The following is a 17,599-nucleotide window of genomic DNA, read 5'->3' as shown; positions in this document are numbered from 1 at the left end:
GTGCCAGTTTGTATGGACCTGGCTTTCACTACCTTTATTTATCCACTGCATTTATATGCTTGTGTGAGAGTTCATTCATTTAAATTAATAATATCAAAGCGGCTTACAACATATTTAAGAATAAAACAATAAAATATATCAGCAAATGAAAAATGGCTAGCAGCAGAACTTAAAACCATTTCAGACAGATGATTTGAAAGACTTCTGGAAGAGGATAGCTTTTCACCATCTGTCCAAAGACTGAAAGAGGGGCAGTCTGTCAAATCTCTTAAAGGGAGGGGGTTCCACAAGTGTGATGCCACCAATGGGAAGGCCCTAGTAACTGCTGCTGACTGCTAAGATTAAACAATTCTAAATGCTAAGATTACAGTGGTATATCTAGGGTGTGGCAAGTGGAGACATCTGCCCTATGTGCCACTTGAAAGGGGGGCACTGAGAGCAGACTTACCCATATTCTACTGACGGCGTGTTTCCGCACTGCCGCCAATGGTGTGTTTTTGCACCAGTTTTAGGGAACCTCCCAAAAGAGGTGAATGCCTGCATAAAAAATTCAAGGTGTTTTCTTATACCTGAAACAGAAGCATTGCTATTTTTCAATGAAGTGTTCATTCTATAAACATTCTGAAATCTCCTGAAGTCTGAAGGAAAACCCCCACTAACTTTCATGGTCTCTGTACAATTAGTGCATAATCTGCGGAGAGACTTCTTAGTTTCCAGTATTTCATTCCTTTGAAGTCTCTGTCTTTTAGCATAGAGCTAAAAGTCTGGAATATAAGGTCTGATGAAGTCAACAATAGGTTTGCAATTTGAATGATAAATATTGTATGTATCTATCTTAACACATTTTTGCCTGGCCCACAGGTGTACACATTTGGTCCCTGTTGTGTATATGCAGTGTTGGGCAGAAATGACTTAATACAAAGTAGGCTAGTCATCAAGAAGAAAGATCTTGGTTTGGATCCAGTGAGACCTACACATAAGCTGAAAGCTCTTTTCTGCATGGATGTGTATCTGTCAGTTTCTTCCCTGGCTCTATCCCTTCTTCGGCAGCAAATTGCAACAGCTTTGGAGGCTCCCTTGTGGCTTTTTAGGAGATGCAGAGGAAATGGAGGCCAAAAAAGCTCTGTTGTGCATGGGGAGCATCATATAGGGCACTTTGGAACCCAGCCTTGGGAAGCAATGTGTATCATCCAAACAAGAAAAGACTGTTCTCTGTTTTATTTTCTTACATGGACTTAATTTGCAGAGAACAAATGTCCAGGCAGTCAAGAGTCTACCTATGTCCATGGCTGTTCAAGTATCAGAGCCTCAAAGATCATTGCGCAGAGTCTACTGTCGCTTATCGGAAAGCCACCTAGCAGGGAATCTTGTCAGCCTTGCTAAAGACTTTCAGACCTTGTAGTTACGCTGTTCTGGAAATCTCTAGGCACCTCCTCACATGGTCAGGAATGTGTGTTTGGGCTCCAAGTGTTAGCATCAGGCCAGTGGTGGGAATTCTAAATGGTTTGCAATTGCAAAGGATGTAGCAAAATAGCTGCATCCTCTTAAGCACAGTGAATAGATTGGGCAACGAGGCAGGTAATGAACAAGAGGGAACATGAGGAGATATAATTAGAAATGACTGTCTACATTTCTTAAGCATGGGAAGGGTGAACAAGGAAATGGTTGGGGAAGGTGGCACAGAAAGACAAGCTTTGGCTGTTGTAGACCGAAACTGAGTAGTTTTGTAAAGTGGAAAGATGAATATGGAAAGAATTGGGGTGCAATTCATTACACTTGTATGTACATGAATTGTCTTGTGGACCTTGAAAAAACAAGCAAATCAGTTGTGTCAACAAAGTACAAATGAGAAAAAGCTATTTGGACAATTTCCAAACTTAAGGTTAAAATATAGAAAAAGTAAATTTTGAAATACTGTAATAAAAGATATAGAATAAGCCTTCGTGGACCAATATTTATTACCATTTCACAATCATCTAATTCAGCAGTGGCCAAACTTGCCACCACTGTGCAATGGAATAGTGGTCTCTGTTTGAACAGCATCTTTCTGTTCCACCTGGGCACCGCATGTAGTTCTCTATGGTTGGGGAACAGGTACACTTTGGTTAGTCTGCTGCCCAGTGTCCCAGAGGGCCACACAACAGGATGTTTGGGCAGGCATGACTGCCCAGAGCGTCCCTGTCCCCTAATCGTGTGATGTCCCCTAGATGTGAGATGTTCCATTGTGGGGTGTGGGGCATTCCTTGGGGGAAGGGGATGAAAGTCTTCCTGGCACCCATGGGATACAGTAGTTACCATTTTGGCACTACTGTTCCTTTGGGCATTGGAAAGGATAATATGTCTGCACAGATGACCACCTAAAGAATGTACACTATAGACCAGGGGTGCTCAATAGGTGGATCGCAATCTACCGGTAGATCGCGAGGCAAAATGAGTAGATCGCGGAGTGCCGATCCCCCCTTCAGGTGCCTCTGGGAGGAAACGCCAGGAGTAAGGCCCATTGTACTCAATGGGGCTTACTCCCAGGTAAGTGTGGCTAGGATTGCAGCCTCACAGCCTAATCCTAGGCATGTCTACTCAGGAGTAAGTCCTGTTATACTCAGTGGGGCTCAAGGTACACCAACATACATTGTACACATAAATGTTTATGATGGCGCGAACATTGTAAAAAAAACTCTGGTAGATCTCCGGGCCTTGCTGGGTTTCAAAGTAGCTCTCGAGCCAAAAAAGTGTGAGCACCCCTGCTATAGACTATTTTCATTGTCTTGTGGTCATCCAACAAGGGAGGAAACAATTTTCATTCATTCCACCCCATTCTCCTGTTTGCAACATTGGATATTAATTATGTGCATCTAGTAATTAAGAACAGGACCTCAAATTTATCTAAAAATTCCTAGCTTTCTGAGTAAGTAGCACAGTTACTGAGTAAGCAGCAAATCACTGTATTGAATTATTGTGATCTACTTGCTGAAGTTTTCTTTATCAGCATGATGCAAATGGTAAGCTCAGATGCTGCCGTATTTTATGGAAGACATTGTGAATATGACAGCCAGGAAACTCTGATCAGGATCCTTAAATCTGCTTTAGGAATGTATCTTACACTTTTCCTTAAAAAGAATAAAAAACACTCTATTGTTCGTTGAGGACTATGCATATTGCATTGTGCTCCAGTCACACAATATTTTTAAACATTTTTCAGGCAATAAAATAGCTCTGATTTTTGTATTCCCTTAGACTCTGTAAAGTTGTTTACTACTTTGCCGAGTAGGTGTAATACACTGTCATTCTGCTGTAGTACCGTCTTCACAGGTGTAAATGGATGCTCAAAGTGTGAGGCAATGGAGCATAAGACCTTACATGTCTTAAAAGCTAATGAAAAATCTTTCAGTTTCCCATCCTGTTCTGACCAGATGAGATGGTAGCTGAGGCATGACTTGAAAAGCATGAACTGGAATAATTTCTTTCAAGTTATAAGTTGATCTATTGAATCTTCACAGCTTGCTTCAATTAATGTCATACACCCCCTTGTGTGGGAAGAGATATTAATACGGTCAACTTCCAAAGTCATCTACTTTTGTTAATTGGCAAAGCAATGATGTATATAAAAATGTATACATATATTTAGAAGTGGCTCTGCAGATCGAGCCTTGTGAAGCAAGTTAGGGGCCCACGACATGCAAGGACCCACACCTATGCCCAACTAATTCCTGAGGCTGTGAGGATCCTGCATCTGCTACTGCCAACATTGCCTGATAAGCCAAGGCCCATAGAGATGCTCATCAAGCGATTTGGAGGAACAACGGAGCCTCCTCTTCTCCACCCCCCCCCCGTGCCATTTTAGACATTTGACACTGGGGAACAGGGCACCTGGGAATTTTTAAGTAGCACTACAAAAAGAAAGAGGATTATCTGCTGCAGCCACCTGCTTCCTGTACTTGTCCGGTACAGATTCACTGGGAAACCCTATTTTTTTATTATACCCATTGTGAAAACTGCTTAATTTTTCTCATTCTCTGTTGCTTGTTCTTCAATTCTCTCGGTTTTTAGTGATCTGCCTGTAGTTTATAGTACAGGTGAGCACCGCTTTGCGATGCTCCAACCAGCGATGGGCCGCATATGCGACACTGCCGCTGGTCCCTGCACACCCCCCTAAACCTCCACAGTTGAGGTGAGCTCTGCTCCCCTTGCCTCCGGAGGCTTTTTTGAGCCTCTGCAAGGCTCAGAATGCCCAAATCGGGCATTTTGAGCCTTGCAGAGGCAACGTGTAATTGCAAGGCTCAGAAAAGCGTCTGGACACGAGGGGAGCGCAGGTTCCCCTCATCTTCAGAGGCTTCATATAGCGTCAAGCCTCACTTGACGACAGGGGTGCCGGAATGCATCCCAGTTGCTAAGTGACACATGACTTTATTGTTTTGCAGATTTCATACATTAAATTAAAAGATTTGATTTTGGATATCACTTAATGAAGGGATTTTGGTCCCATGAAGGAGGTGTTCCAGGGAGGGTGAGGATGGGGGAAGGCATGGTAGGGGTAGGGAGCAGGGAAGGAGGGGCAAAACCAAGCTCTGCCAAATTCAGAATCCCTGTCAAGCCTCTTGGCCCAATAATGGAACTCTGTTACTCTGCGCTGGCTAAATAACCGGTGCATAGTCTAGTAGCCCTATTGCAGGGCTACTATCCTTGCACGTGGGAAGGGGATGACTATCCCCTTCCTCTGAAGAGCCTGTAACAGTCCAGTATGCCAGGCAGCTCAGGATTGGGCTGCCCATCCCATTGATTTCACTGGGAGAATGAAACATACACTTAAGCCTTTGGCATGTCAAAGGTCTCTTGTCTTGTGTGCTCCCAGAGGCATCTGGTGGGCTACTGTGAGATACAGAACTAGATGGGCCATTGGCATGATCCAGCAGGGCCCTTCTTATGTTCTTATGACATCAATGGAGCTTAAAAATGCTTTACAAAGCAATGTCTATGTCTATGCATGTCTATTCAGAAGTCTCGTTGTGACCAATGGGGCTTACACCCAGGAAAATATTATAGGATTGCAGCTGTGCAGCCCAATCCTGAATGCTGCAGCACTCAAGGCTGCAGTGGCACCAAAATGGGGATCATTGCATCCTGTGGGCGCTGAGGCTGCTGCTTGGGTCTCTCCATAGGTAAGGGAGTGTTTGCTTTCTTACCCTCGGTAACACCATGCCAGCGCCAATGGGTCTCTTCAGCTCTATGCTTGCATTTGAGTGGGCGCAGAGCCGAGGAGACCCACGTCAGGATGCCCAGCTTAGGATGGGGTATAGGATGCAGTGGTAGAGTCTGTCCCGTTTCCATCTCCTTCTGGGCCCAGTCCTCCTGCCCACTCTTACACATTGTATGTCTTACACATCTTATAACGTGCAGCTTATAATACTTGTATCAAGCTTCCACAGTGAATGAAACACTTATTGTTTTCTTATAAATCAGTTCAAATTTGAAAATGTAAAGCTTGAAGGAATTAAAAAGTTTCAGATGTGGATATGAAAAAATAATTAGGTTTGAAGCGAATGCTTGAACCGCACTTGCAGAACCACACTATAAATTTTTAAACAGATGAACAGTTATTTAAATTATAATTCTGGGAGGAGGCAAGAGTGTTGCTGTACCGAAGAAGTCTTAGCACATCACCAAACTACAATTTCCAAAATTCTTTGGGAGAAACCTTGATAGTAAAATCTGGCTTGTCCCCTCAGGTCATCAGAGAAGGCCCTTTTATGAGTGCCAACTCCCAGCAAGGTATGTCGGATGGTGGCAAGAAATAGGGCCTTCTCAGTATTGGCACCAACATTATAGAACTCCCTCCCTCTTGAACTGCTCCCTCCCTGGAAACCTTCAAGCGAGGCCTGAAGACATTTCTTTTTAGACTAGCCTTCTTGGCCTTTTTAACATCTGGTTTTTACCAGCTTGGGGCTTTTATAAGATTGCTGCTGCTGGGGTTTTTACTATATTAATATTTTTATTGCTGTTTTTATGAGGCTCTTAATCGTGAAGTGTTTTATTTTAAAAAATGTAATTTGTATTTTTAATGGTGATTTTATGTTCTTGGTATTTCCCCATACTGTTGTAAGCCACCTTGAATCCCTTGGGGGAGAAAAGTAGGGTAGAAATACCCTAGAAGTAAGTGGTAAGTAAGGGCCCAATCTGATCCAACTTTCAAGCACTAATGCAGCCACAGTACACAGCTTCCCCAAGCTAAGGGAACAAATGTTCTCTTAACTTGAGGAGGCCTTCGTGACGGTCCCCCCCCACTGCAGGATGCAGTGTATGTCCCATTGGCATGGCTGCATTGGTGCTGTAAAGTTAGATAGGATCGGGCCCTAAATAAGTAAGGCTGCAATTCTATGCACACTTTCCTGGGAGTAAGCCCCACTGAACACAATAGGACTTCTGAGTAGACATGCATAGGATTGTGCTGTAAGTAAGTAGTAAAAGAGGCATAAACCGATGTGTTTGAAGTGTAGCTACAACCTTTTTAATTTATTTTCACTGACCAGAAATGAATGTGGCATTCCAGGTCCCACAACACTTGTTAAATAGATCTTTACTTGTCACATAAATACACTGGATTCTACCCCCCCCCAACTTTTCAAACAGCCATAATGTAAAGTGTTAAGTTATATCAAGAAAGAAAATATCAGCATGCGAGACAATAACTCTCTTGTCTCACCAGGGTGTCTGCAGAAATAGCATTGGCAGCACTTTCAGTGTATTTACAGCCACTCCTGTGTCATTCAAGCCACTGTTGCTTCCTTCAGCTTCTCCCCACATCCCCCCCTCAGTTTCTAGCAAGTTCTCTGTCTTCTTGCAAAACCATGTAGACCTCCACCCTTTGGGCTGCTACTGAGGGGAATTAACACAGCACAACCGGGAACATCAAAAGCCTGTACATTTGTTCACTTGGGGAGCTGGAAGTTCAGCTAAGGGACATTCAGTCTGATATCTCTACCTTCCTGACTAGGTTCAGACATTAAGGAGGGACAATGCATTTTCATCCGTTAATTAGAAACCTGAGCCAGTAGGAGTTCGCACTGGTGGGTTGCTTTCTGCTTTGGAAAGTGCACAGAAATAGTGGTCCCAGCTGCTGTACACTGGCCCCAATCACTCAAACTAGCCAGCAGAGTGAAGCCCTCCTCCCTTCAAACTGCCTATCTTTGATCTCATCAATATCAAACTAGTTAAAGCCTCAGTAGGAAGGTAAGCAGGCAGCAGGCACCACAGTAGTTAGTGGTGGCATGCGGCTTAGGGCATGCACCTTATCTCTGTGCAGGAACATCAGCCTCCGATCTACAGAGCGACATCAAGGCAGGTCCGACCAACTGGCGCGTTAATTAGGAGGCTGAAATTATAATATTATGTTAAAGAACAAAGAGTCTCCAAAGGAAAAAAAATATGTGGTGCATATCTGACAAAGATAAATTGGATTATTCAAAATATTCCTGATGAAATGTTACATTTTGCAACTAATTATCAATCTGTTTCATCTCCAGACCAGCTGGGCATTTTTTTTCCATGCAGGCAAGACCTGCCTTACCAATGATCTTAAGATGTCACTGTAGTGTTTACATCTTTTATTTCAAGATTTAAATAACTAGGAAGAAGCTAATGTAATTCACTGCTGAGAAGAAAGGCTAGTTAGTGGAATGCTTTCCAAAGTGATCTTCTTCTAATGAACTTCTTTGGACTGTGAGTAATGAGGCTTTATTGAAATAATGCTTTAGAAAAGGGGTTGTCATGTAATTTTTAAAGAATGGCCAATGTTTAATACATTTAAAACGTCTTTATTCTATACTGCCTTATAAAATAAGAGGGGCGGGAGATTAGTCAGAATTTGGCATTGCACTTGTGCATTGCTGCTTTTGGAATGAAATTCAGCAGAGAGAAGGGAAATATGACAATTCATTTAGAAAGGTTCTCTGGTATGTGATGTATTTATCCTATAAATTGGAGGCATGTACTTCATAATACTCCTATAGTGGAATTTGATATTCTCTTACACATTACATTCAAAAGTGTATGAACCCAATGGTGTTATGTTGCCTCCAAACTTTAACAATCAAAGGCATCCATACAAAAACTGGCTTTAAATATAACCAACTTACTGAGTTTTGTAGTGGGGCTACTTGGATCTGTGCCACCTAGAGGTGGCGCAGATCAGAGCAGCCTGGAGCTGTGCTGGGTCACCTGGGACTGGGGTCAAGATCTGGCCTAAGTGCCAGATCCTGGCCCCACCCCATGCTCTCACCAAGCCTGCCCACGGGTCCACCCACTGTCTCTCTACCCAGGAACACTTGCCCTCCCCCCATGCTCCCCTAAGCCCCTGTGCCAGCCTGACTCAGCTGGTATGACCTTGCCTCTGTGCCAGCTCTTGGGGCCTGGGTCCCTGTGGGGTGAAAATGCTGTATGGCACTTTCACAACACCTCTGGGCTGGTGCAAGGGGCTTGCTCTGGCCCAAGGGACATTCTGGATTGTGCCCTGAGTCACTGAGGGCTTCATCTTCACAATTGAGGAACTTCAGACTAAAAGAAATTATAAGAGAAAAATAGCAATATTTTCTAGCAATAGAGAACATCTGCTTTTCCAACAGAAATTGATGTAATTGTTTTTATTTTCAAGGAACCTTCATCTATTACTGAACCCATTTCTGCCCAGCCCACAAGTATACACATTTGATCCCTTTTGTGTATGTTGGGCAGAAATGGCTTAACTAGGAACCCATATGCCTTGCAAATCCATGATGTCCCCACATGCAGAAGGCTTGTGATAGTTTAATGTACTTCAAAACCATATAAAGTTAAATGTATCCATTAAAAGTTCAAACACCATTAATCATCAGGAATTATTTCACACTTATGTGACTTGGAAACGTAAGCCAAATGTTTTCCAGGGAGATTTCAGCCATTGAAAGCAGAATTGATTTTTATGGCAAATTATGACTTCAAACCATACTTTCCACTGAGCTAAAGTCAGCATGTTCATATTCATTGGTTATCATATGGCTTAGCTGTTTATTTCATTCAGGGACTTAGAGAGATATGGGTAGCTCCTACATTATAATCATTGTATATACAGTACATAAATGAAGGGGAATAGTCAGTATAACTTTTAAAAATGAGGTAACTTATTGAAGAACAAGTTAAGTTCCACCTCTTCCTAAGGTAAGTTAAAATCCAGTACTTTCTTAGAGAAAGCTTAAACATTTTGTTTTTTGTGAGACAAACTGCTGCTCTTCCTAGATCACTTAAACACGTGGAAATTTGGTTATGGATCAGTTACTACACATCACTTTCAATTATTGTTGTTGGTAATTAACTTGCCCTGGTAAGAGAGTTGGGAGTGGTGATCTTATTAAACTTTGTTTTTGCTTGTTAAATGATAATCAGAATGATTCAAAGCTCCGTGGAGCAATGGATTCCCCATTATTTAGGGGAGCATTCACCAGTGTACAGAATGGTGTGCTCCTGCGTGTGCAGTTTTTACACACATTAAATACTGGCTGCTATAGGAGGAAGGTTAGAAAGTCTTTGCCATAAGAACGGCTGACTCCATAACCTGGATTACTAAACCAGTTTATATGTGTGAGGTTGTGTTTTAGATTTATTACGTGTACACGTTGTATACAAGATCCATATTAGTTACTTGACTATATTGTGGTTCTGCTGGTTTGACAGAGCTGTTGAGACAGTAAACCACTGTTGTTAGAATAGTCTCTAAGTCTGGTATCAAAATTAAATAGGTTTAACTGAACACAAAAACCCAACCTCAAGATAAACAACTATAACATGGAGTTATACAGAAGTTTTGGTTTTATAAAACGTGGCACTCTGGGTCCTGGCAGGGGTGCATTAGTACTCCATTGCCTTCACTGGCTCCCCATCAGTTTGTGTCCCAAAAGCTCCAAAGAACAAAATGCAGGGACCTACGTGTTCTCCTGACAGCTGCCACTGTCGCCCAGGAGCCACAGAATGTTGAAGGTGCAAAAAAATCAGGGAAAACAGAGAGAGGGAGACAAGGAAATTGGCCTGCTGGAACTTCTGTCCTGTAAGTGGGAAAGCAACCTTTTGTTGCTAGTTTTACAGTCCAATCCTTTCCACACTTTCCTGGGAGCAAGCCCCATTGAGTATAATAGGACTTGCTTCTGAGTAGACATGCATAGGATTGGGCTGTCACTTGCTAGTTGCTGTCACCAACATTCGTCTCCACCTATTTTTTCCCCCTTTGCCTCACCCTTTCAGACTACAATGTTGTCTGGATTTGCCACCACTTTTTTCTAGATTCTTTGGGTCTGCACATGACTTGGCTCTGTTGTTTCTTCCTTTCATCCCTTCTGAGACCTTTGGAGAGCTCAGTAACTTGCCTTCCCCAGTTCCTCAGAAACAAACAAAGGCTCCCTGGTTTTTCTGTTTTAAAACATTGATTTTACTGAACATTTTCTCTTTTACATAATGGAAAGCAAAACAATGCAGTAAGCACAACTACACATTAGAGCAGGACCACATGCTGGTCATTAATTTCTGTGGTTTCCTTTTGTGACATCAGGTCTCATCCTGCGAACCCTGAGAATGCTGAGGATTTTGTGCTGAAATATTTGAAAACAAAAAGAAAGGTGAGCACTTTGACTGAGGGATGTAACTCCTTAGCTTGCACATAAGCCTATTGTTTAAATGTTTCATATTGTGTGTTTAAATAGTAATGGTAGGCAAAGACCTTTGATGAGGCAAACGGCTAATTGGATTTTCTTGTTCTATAATTAAAAGGGTGTATAATACATCCATATTAATACTAACAGTGTTCATCATGATCAATGTTATTACAATGCATCACAAAGGAATCAGTGGTGATTGGTCACTTAGTTTAAAAGGGTAGCCGAAGTCATTAAATAATTTGCCAGAGGCTTTACATAGACCTCTTGGCTCACAGGGATTAAGCTTTCTGTCACTGGTCTGAATACTAAGGTTTGCCCTTACAAAGTGAAACAAGTAGTGATCCCATTCCTTTAGAATTCTCCTTTGGATTGCTGGTTCATTTTAATCATTATATGAACAGACACAGGCCAGCATTCATTTGATTCCAGAGTCAAGTCTGCAGTGAGCAATTGGCCTCACATATCTTCTTGACACATCCGCACAGAAGATGTACCCTCAATTGCAGTGGTTCTCAAATGTTTATCACCAGGAACCACTTTTTAGAATAAGAATCTGTCAGGAGCCACCAGATACGATTTCATGATTGGAAGTGACATCATCAAGCAGGAAAATTTTTAACAGTCCTAGGCTGCAATCCTACCCATACTTACCTAGAAGTAAGTCCCTTTTACTCATGTTGGCAACCTTTAGTCTCGAAAGACTATGGTATCGCGCTCTGAATGGTAGTTCTGGAACAGCATCTAGTGTGGCTGAAAAGGCCGATTCGGGAGTGACAATCCCTTCCACACCGGGAGCAAGTGCAGTCTGTCCCTGGTCTGTCTCCCTGGCTATGGGCCTTCCTTCTTTGCCTCTTTGACTCAAACTGTTGGCCAAGTGTCTCTTCAAACTGGGAAAGGCCATGCTGCACAGCCTGCCTCCAAGTGGGCCGCTCAGAGGCCAGGGTTTCCCACCTGTTGAAGTCCACTCCTAAGGCCTTCAGATCCCTCTTGCAGATGTCCTTGTATTGCAGCTGTGGTCTACCTGTAGGGCGCTTTTCTTGCATGAGTTCTCAGTAGAGGAGATCCTTTGGGATCCGGCCATCATCCATTCTCACAACATGACCGAGCCAACGCAGGCGTCTTTTACTATCATTGTTAAAAGCATATATATAGTAGCCTGTTAAAAGTACAGAGCTCTAACATTTCCTCGGCAGTCAAATACCATTGTATCGAGTCTAATATATTAAAAATAAAATATTGAAATAAATGGGGACCCACCTGAAATTGGCTTGCGACCCACATAGTGGGTCCTGACCCACAGTTTGAGAAACACTAGTTTAGTGTACTAATTAAGATCCTCTTCATAGAACTATCAAGCACAGTAACTGCTTGACAATCCTTGTGCATGGCAACTCATTGCCTGTGACCAGCTGGTCATGCGCACCTCTCACCACTTGCAGGATTCAGCTTTTGGTGCACAGTGGCTCATGGCAGAGAAATGCTGTTGGCCACAGATCATAAGCTAGCACACACAACGTGTTCGACTTTCAAGTGCTTTTCTTGTGGCTACCCTGTGGCCAATGCTCATGTGAAGCAGCCCTAAATCAGCACAGCTGGAGGGTATGCGAATGCTTTGCTTCTAATCAAGGGAGAAGAAAAATTAAGGGTGATGAGAAAAGCCCTCCCAGTTTGAAGTGCCTTCTCTTTTTCTATGAGCCACAGATTTTACTATGACGAAGTGCAACATTAATTCTGACCTTTTCTACAATGCAGCTTCTAATTACTTGAGCATATGGTATCCTTGAAATAGTACTACTATAAACAATTATAATTGAAGATCTAGTGGTAGTATATTATACATTTTTAAAAATGAACTCCACAGGATTCTTGCAACACAATTTGGAAAGAGAAAGCAAACTCCTCTCTAAGGCTCTTACAGCTAGAAACCCTTCTCATCTTATCTGGTGCTTCTTTGTAGCTGATTTATACAATCAGAAAAAGCAAGCGGCACAGCTTTCCTGTGCTTGTACTCTTTGAGAGCCAAGCCTAGAAAGACACAGGATGAGAAAGGCCATGTGAGAAAACTGAGGAAACAGTTTTGGTGTGTAGAAAACACCTGTGTGAGTGGTTGGGCCTGTCTGATCTTCTTAGAAGCCTGAGCAATGCTAGTCTAGAGCCATATAGATTAGAAACCACATGTTGTCCCTTGTTATCCACTGAGGTTCCATTCCAGGACCCCTAGGTGATTAAAAAAAAAATCCCTGGATAAAAAACAGTGGAAAAAGAGGTTTGAAGACCCACTTCCAGGTTTCTTGCCCCTCCATTGCTCCTAATAAGGTCGTGCCTCAACATACACAGGGGTTTGATTCTGGGACTCCCTGCTGATACCATAAAATGTGTTAAATAAAAGCAGTTTAAAAAAAAATTAAAAATGCATCCCTTTACAACTGTGGTTTAAAAACAGCTCTTCTTACTGTTGTAGAGAGGCAGCCAGCAATTAGAAATTGCTGATCCCCAGCCTTTGCCTGGCTCAGCTGAAGAATGGAATGCTTGCTTACATCACTTCACATTCCTAAATGTTCACAGTCTCTGGTAACTTCATCTTGGTTCCTTAGTTGGCATTCTTAAGAATCAGCCAGGACTTTTCCCTGGTGGTGGTGAGGCAGAGCTCCCTCAAATCAAGCCCATGCTAGTCAAGGGCTGTGGATTGGAAAGGAAAGCTGTAGTGCTGTGGGGCATCTGTGTCACCTTCCTGCAAGGTCTTGAAAATTCAGGCTCTCCATCTGGGCATCATCATGTTTGCATGCACAGGTCTTACTGCGTAATACAGTGGTTCTCAAACTGGTGGGTCGCGACCCACCAGTTCATGTCGCGACCCACCAGTTCATGTAACACTTTCCCCATTCCTTTAAGGGGCGGGGAAAGGGAAGGGAGGCAGCAACGTGATTCCCAGGATCGTGTTGCTAAGGGGGGCGAGGGGGGGTGCTTTGCACTTACTTCAAGAAGGCAGGGCTGCAGCAGGCTGCAGGAGGTGTGGGGAGCCCTGCATAGCGCTCCTTGAGACTTGGAACGTTAGCTAAAAGTGGGTACAAAGCACTTCCGTTTTGCAGGAGGAGCTTTGCGCCGGCTTTTAGCGAATGATCCAAGCCTCGGGGAGCGCTGTGCAGGGCTCCCCGCTCCTTCTGCAGCCTGCTGCAGCTCTGTCTACATAACGTGAATGCAAAGCACCTCCTCTCGTCCCCCCTTAGCAACGCGATCCTGGGGATCGTGTCGCTGCCCTAGCCCTTCCCCCACAAGAACTTACTGAGGGAGTAAAACTCCCTCAAAGTTTGAGAACCTCTGGCATAATAAATTCAGTTCAGGCCAGGTTACCTGGACAGTCTTCTCAGACACCTTCTCCAGAAGCATCTCCCATCAACAACCTAAGCATGGGTGCTTCCCATGCCATTCCTTTTGTCCCTCAGGAGCCTCACTGCTAACCAATCAATGATCTCAGCCATACATGGCACTTTGACCTCCTGGGCTATAGATTTCCGAATTCAGTTTAATTATGTGTCGAGCAGAGCTGTGCCCAAGACTACATGTGTGCACATGTTTAGTGGTAAAAATGTGTGCATGTGTATGAGAGCATTGTTGGCAACAACTTTTCACATGCACACTCAGAAAAGCAGACAGTTTTCTGGGAATATGCCCCATCGAACAGAGTGGGACTCACTTCTGAGGAGGCATGCAAGGCTCCCTTCCTGGGAAGTAAAAGGTGCTGCACTTCTGCTTTGCTCTGTGAATCTGCCTGGAATCTCGGAAGAGGGAGCCTCCATCTGTTCCCTTTGGAAACAGCTAAGAGGCAAATGAGAAAAGGGTTGGATTGGGACAGTGGAACCCCCACTCAAGTTTGTAGAATTTGAAAGAGCTCTGGGTGGACCTGTTGGCAGGAGAAACCAAATGGAAAGTGCCAGGTGAGAGTGGGATCAACACACAAACACAGATACATCCTCTGTTTTTAGGCATGTTTTGGAAGACAGTCTCTATGTGTACCAAGTGAAGAAAGAAAAAAAGATTTGATGTATGGGAGAAAGCTACCTGTTCAATACAGGCACTTTCAGCCACAGAGTTGGGTAGTCCTGTCTCATGGGCATGCAAGAAGTGATCCTTCATCTTGTGGTGGATTAGGAAACCCTTAAAGAAACAAAGCAGTGGAAGAGATGGTATCCATTCCATTGCCATCCATTTTGGCTGTGAGACAAAATGGAGTTGGTACCCCTTTCTACAGACTGTTGGCTATGACAATTCTTCTAAAGGGAGAGAGCTGGTGGTGTCCCAGTGTGGCTCTGGAGAATATCACCTATCTCCACTTAGCTCCTTCTTGACTGAGAGGGTGGATAGTATCCCATTCACTGGGCTGGAGCAGCTTAAGTGCAGGGCTAGGGTAATGGTGAGATGGTACTACATTGCAGACATCTCATCTGAAAACTTGCTTCACAGCCTGTTCTTCTGTACAAGGGAAACAGGCTATGATTTGTCAGATGTACGAGCTTTATTTTGAGCTTTATTTTGAGCTTTATTCGTAGCTTTATTTTGAGCTTAATGGACTGGGGGGTACATTATGTTTAACTATTAGTACGTATGTCCCTGATTGTCTCTGAGCTCAGAATTGCCGTCTTCCCACTGATCTTAGCTAGTGATGAATATATGTCATATTCCTCCATGTTCCTTGATAAAGTTGTAGCTTGATTTTATCCCATTTATTGGTGTTCTTTTCCTCCCCCTATAAACGCCCAGGATGCCCAGGATTTATGAAGTCAATGTCGCTGTTAGAACACTGGCTGATGCACTTTCAGTAACTGCTGCCTTCTGTACAAGGGAAACAGGCGTATACAACACATTCTGTACCACTTGAAACTTTTAATCAGCCTTTTAAAATCTCACCATGTGGAGGAAATAATAGTAGCCAAATATGAGGGTCTTCATTAAAAAAAATACAGGAACATTATTTCTAGTTTATTTTAAAATCGGTGGAAATCCTTCTGTACTTGAATAGAGCCCAAGTACAACTGAACAGTCATTGCTTATAATAAACAAATTTACTTTAAAGCAATTGTGGTATTCTAGTTGAACAATGGGAGTTGGTTCTTTTCTAAGAATGAAGGCTAATAAAAACAGTTATTCTGCAACCACAAATTTTTTGAAGCCATAACCTTGGAATGTACTCTATTGTGTGGAAGTGTAGAATTATTACACCAGTTTCTCCCATTAGAAGAACTCTTTATGGTCCAGGCATTCATTCTCATGCGTCCAGATTTAGCTAGTTTATGTCTCTTTATGTTGGTGAAGTCAGCCAAAGGGGACTACAAAGAATCCATTAATTAGATGGAGAGTCTCTAGGTCAAATCTAGTGCTAAATGAATGGGTCACTGCTGAATTGAAGTCAGAGAAATTGCACCTTCTAAATAACTACATATGTAAAGCTACATAGTCTGTTGGAAGGTTCCAATTACAGTTCCCAAACTGAGTACTCCCACTACATTTTGCAGGTCTGCTATAGTAAATGCTGTTTTCAATTGATGCTATTGGACACTCAGAAAAGAAAAATATTTTAAAAGGGTGACCTCTTGGACATTTTCCTCTTGTTACTGATAATCCACTGTATTTATTCGATAAAGCTTTAACTCTTGTATTATTATTAAATGTTATACTTTGGCATAGAAATGAGTATATCACTCATTTGGTTCTCACCAATACGTCTTCTAAAAAAGAGTTCTAAAAATATTTTTCTGCCTCTCGTATATATATTTTTGGTGTGTCTTTTTCTAGTATCTGGTTTCTAATTAAGGGAAAACACTCTGTCAATATCATCATCATCAATGATAAATTGTACATTCAATAATGAACTAATACATTTATTTTTAACTTGCCGAAATATAGTTTATGAATATTTCTTTCTTTTAAGACTATTGGCAATCTCTTTTTTCCACCTTTCCCAGTGAGAGAATTTGGGTTTAACATTAGTGGTCAATCAAGTGTTTTATTCTCAGGAGGAGGTGGAAAAAAAAAATCACTTGAAAATGACTGGAAAAAATCTTGGTTCCAGAAGGAGTTTTGAAAAGGTGGACTCAAGGTCAGTAAAGTGCTAAATGCTGTTCCTGACTCTTGTCAATCCCTTGGTGATCCAGTTCCTGCTGCTCGTTGATTAGACCAAACTGAGTTGACTCCTTTAAAGATGACTTACGGTGGGCAAGAGTGCATCTGTTAGAAGCATAAAAATATAAAACTTATAGGGGCAGCAAGGGTACATTTCTTTAGATTATCCAAGGAGGAAAAACTACATGTGCAGTGTTTTATATTTTGCTTAAATCCTACAGACTATAAGGTGATTTTAAGAAAAGAATACCTTAGTTTTCCCCAAAGCACAGAAGTATGAAATAACATTCTGAAAGCGTCTGACTGTTATACATCTAAGGGCCCCACAAGATGTTTGGGGCAATGGCAAATGTCAGCCCAATCCTATCCACACTTTCCTGGGAGTAAGTCCCATTGACTCTAATGGGACTTACTTCTGAGTAGACATGCATAGGATTGGGCTGTGTGTCAACTATGTGCTTGCCCCTGTCTGTCACCTATAATGTGGAGTAGGTGAGTGGGTCTAATTTTTACATCAAAGGAAGTGTGCATGGGACTGGAGTACCACTCTCCCTTATCCCCTGCCTGCACTTCACTGCTTTAAGCAGGTTTCTCCTTGCCCAGCTGACTTGTAACTGGGCAATAACACTATTCAACAGCAAGGAAGCACATGAGATAAGATGGATGGCTTGGGTGAAGTGCACTTAATGCACCTCCTTGAAGGCTGGCTGCACCTGAATTTTAGTTATAATCGGGTCTGGTAGAATTCTGAGATGGAAAAATAGTGTTTGTGTAGCACTTCTAACTGTTGGTGCGAGGTGCCATTTTTG

This window comes from Tiliqua scincoides, chromosome 3, assembly GCF_035046505.1.
Source record: "Tiliqua scincoides isolate rTilSci1 chromosome 3, rTilSci1.hap2, whole genome shotgun sequence".
NCBI classification, from domain to species: domain Eukaryota; kingdom Metazoa; phylum Chordata; class Lepidosauria; order Squamata; family Scincidae; genus Tiliqua; species Tiliqua scincoides.
The sequence above is the reverse complement of the archived record's forward strand: the minus strand, read 5'-3'. Positions refer to the sequence as shown.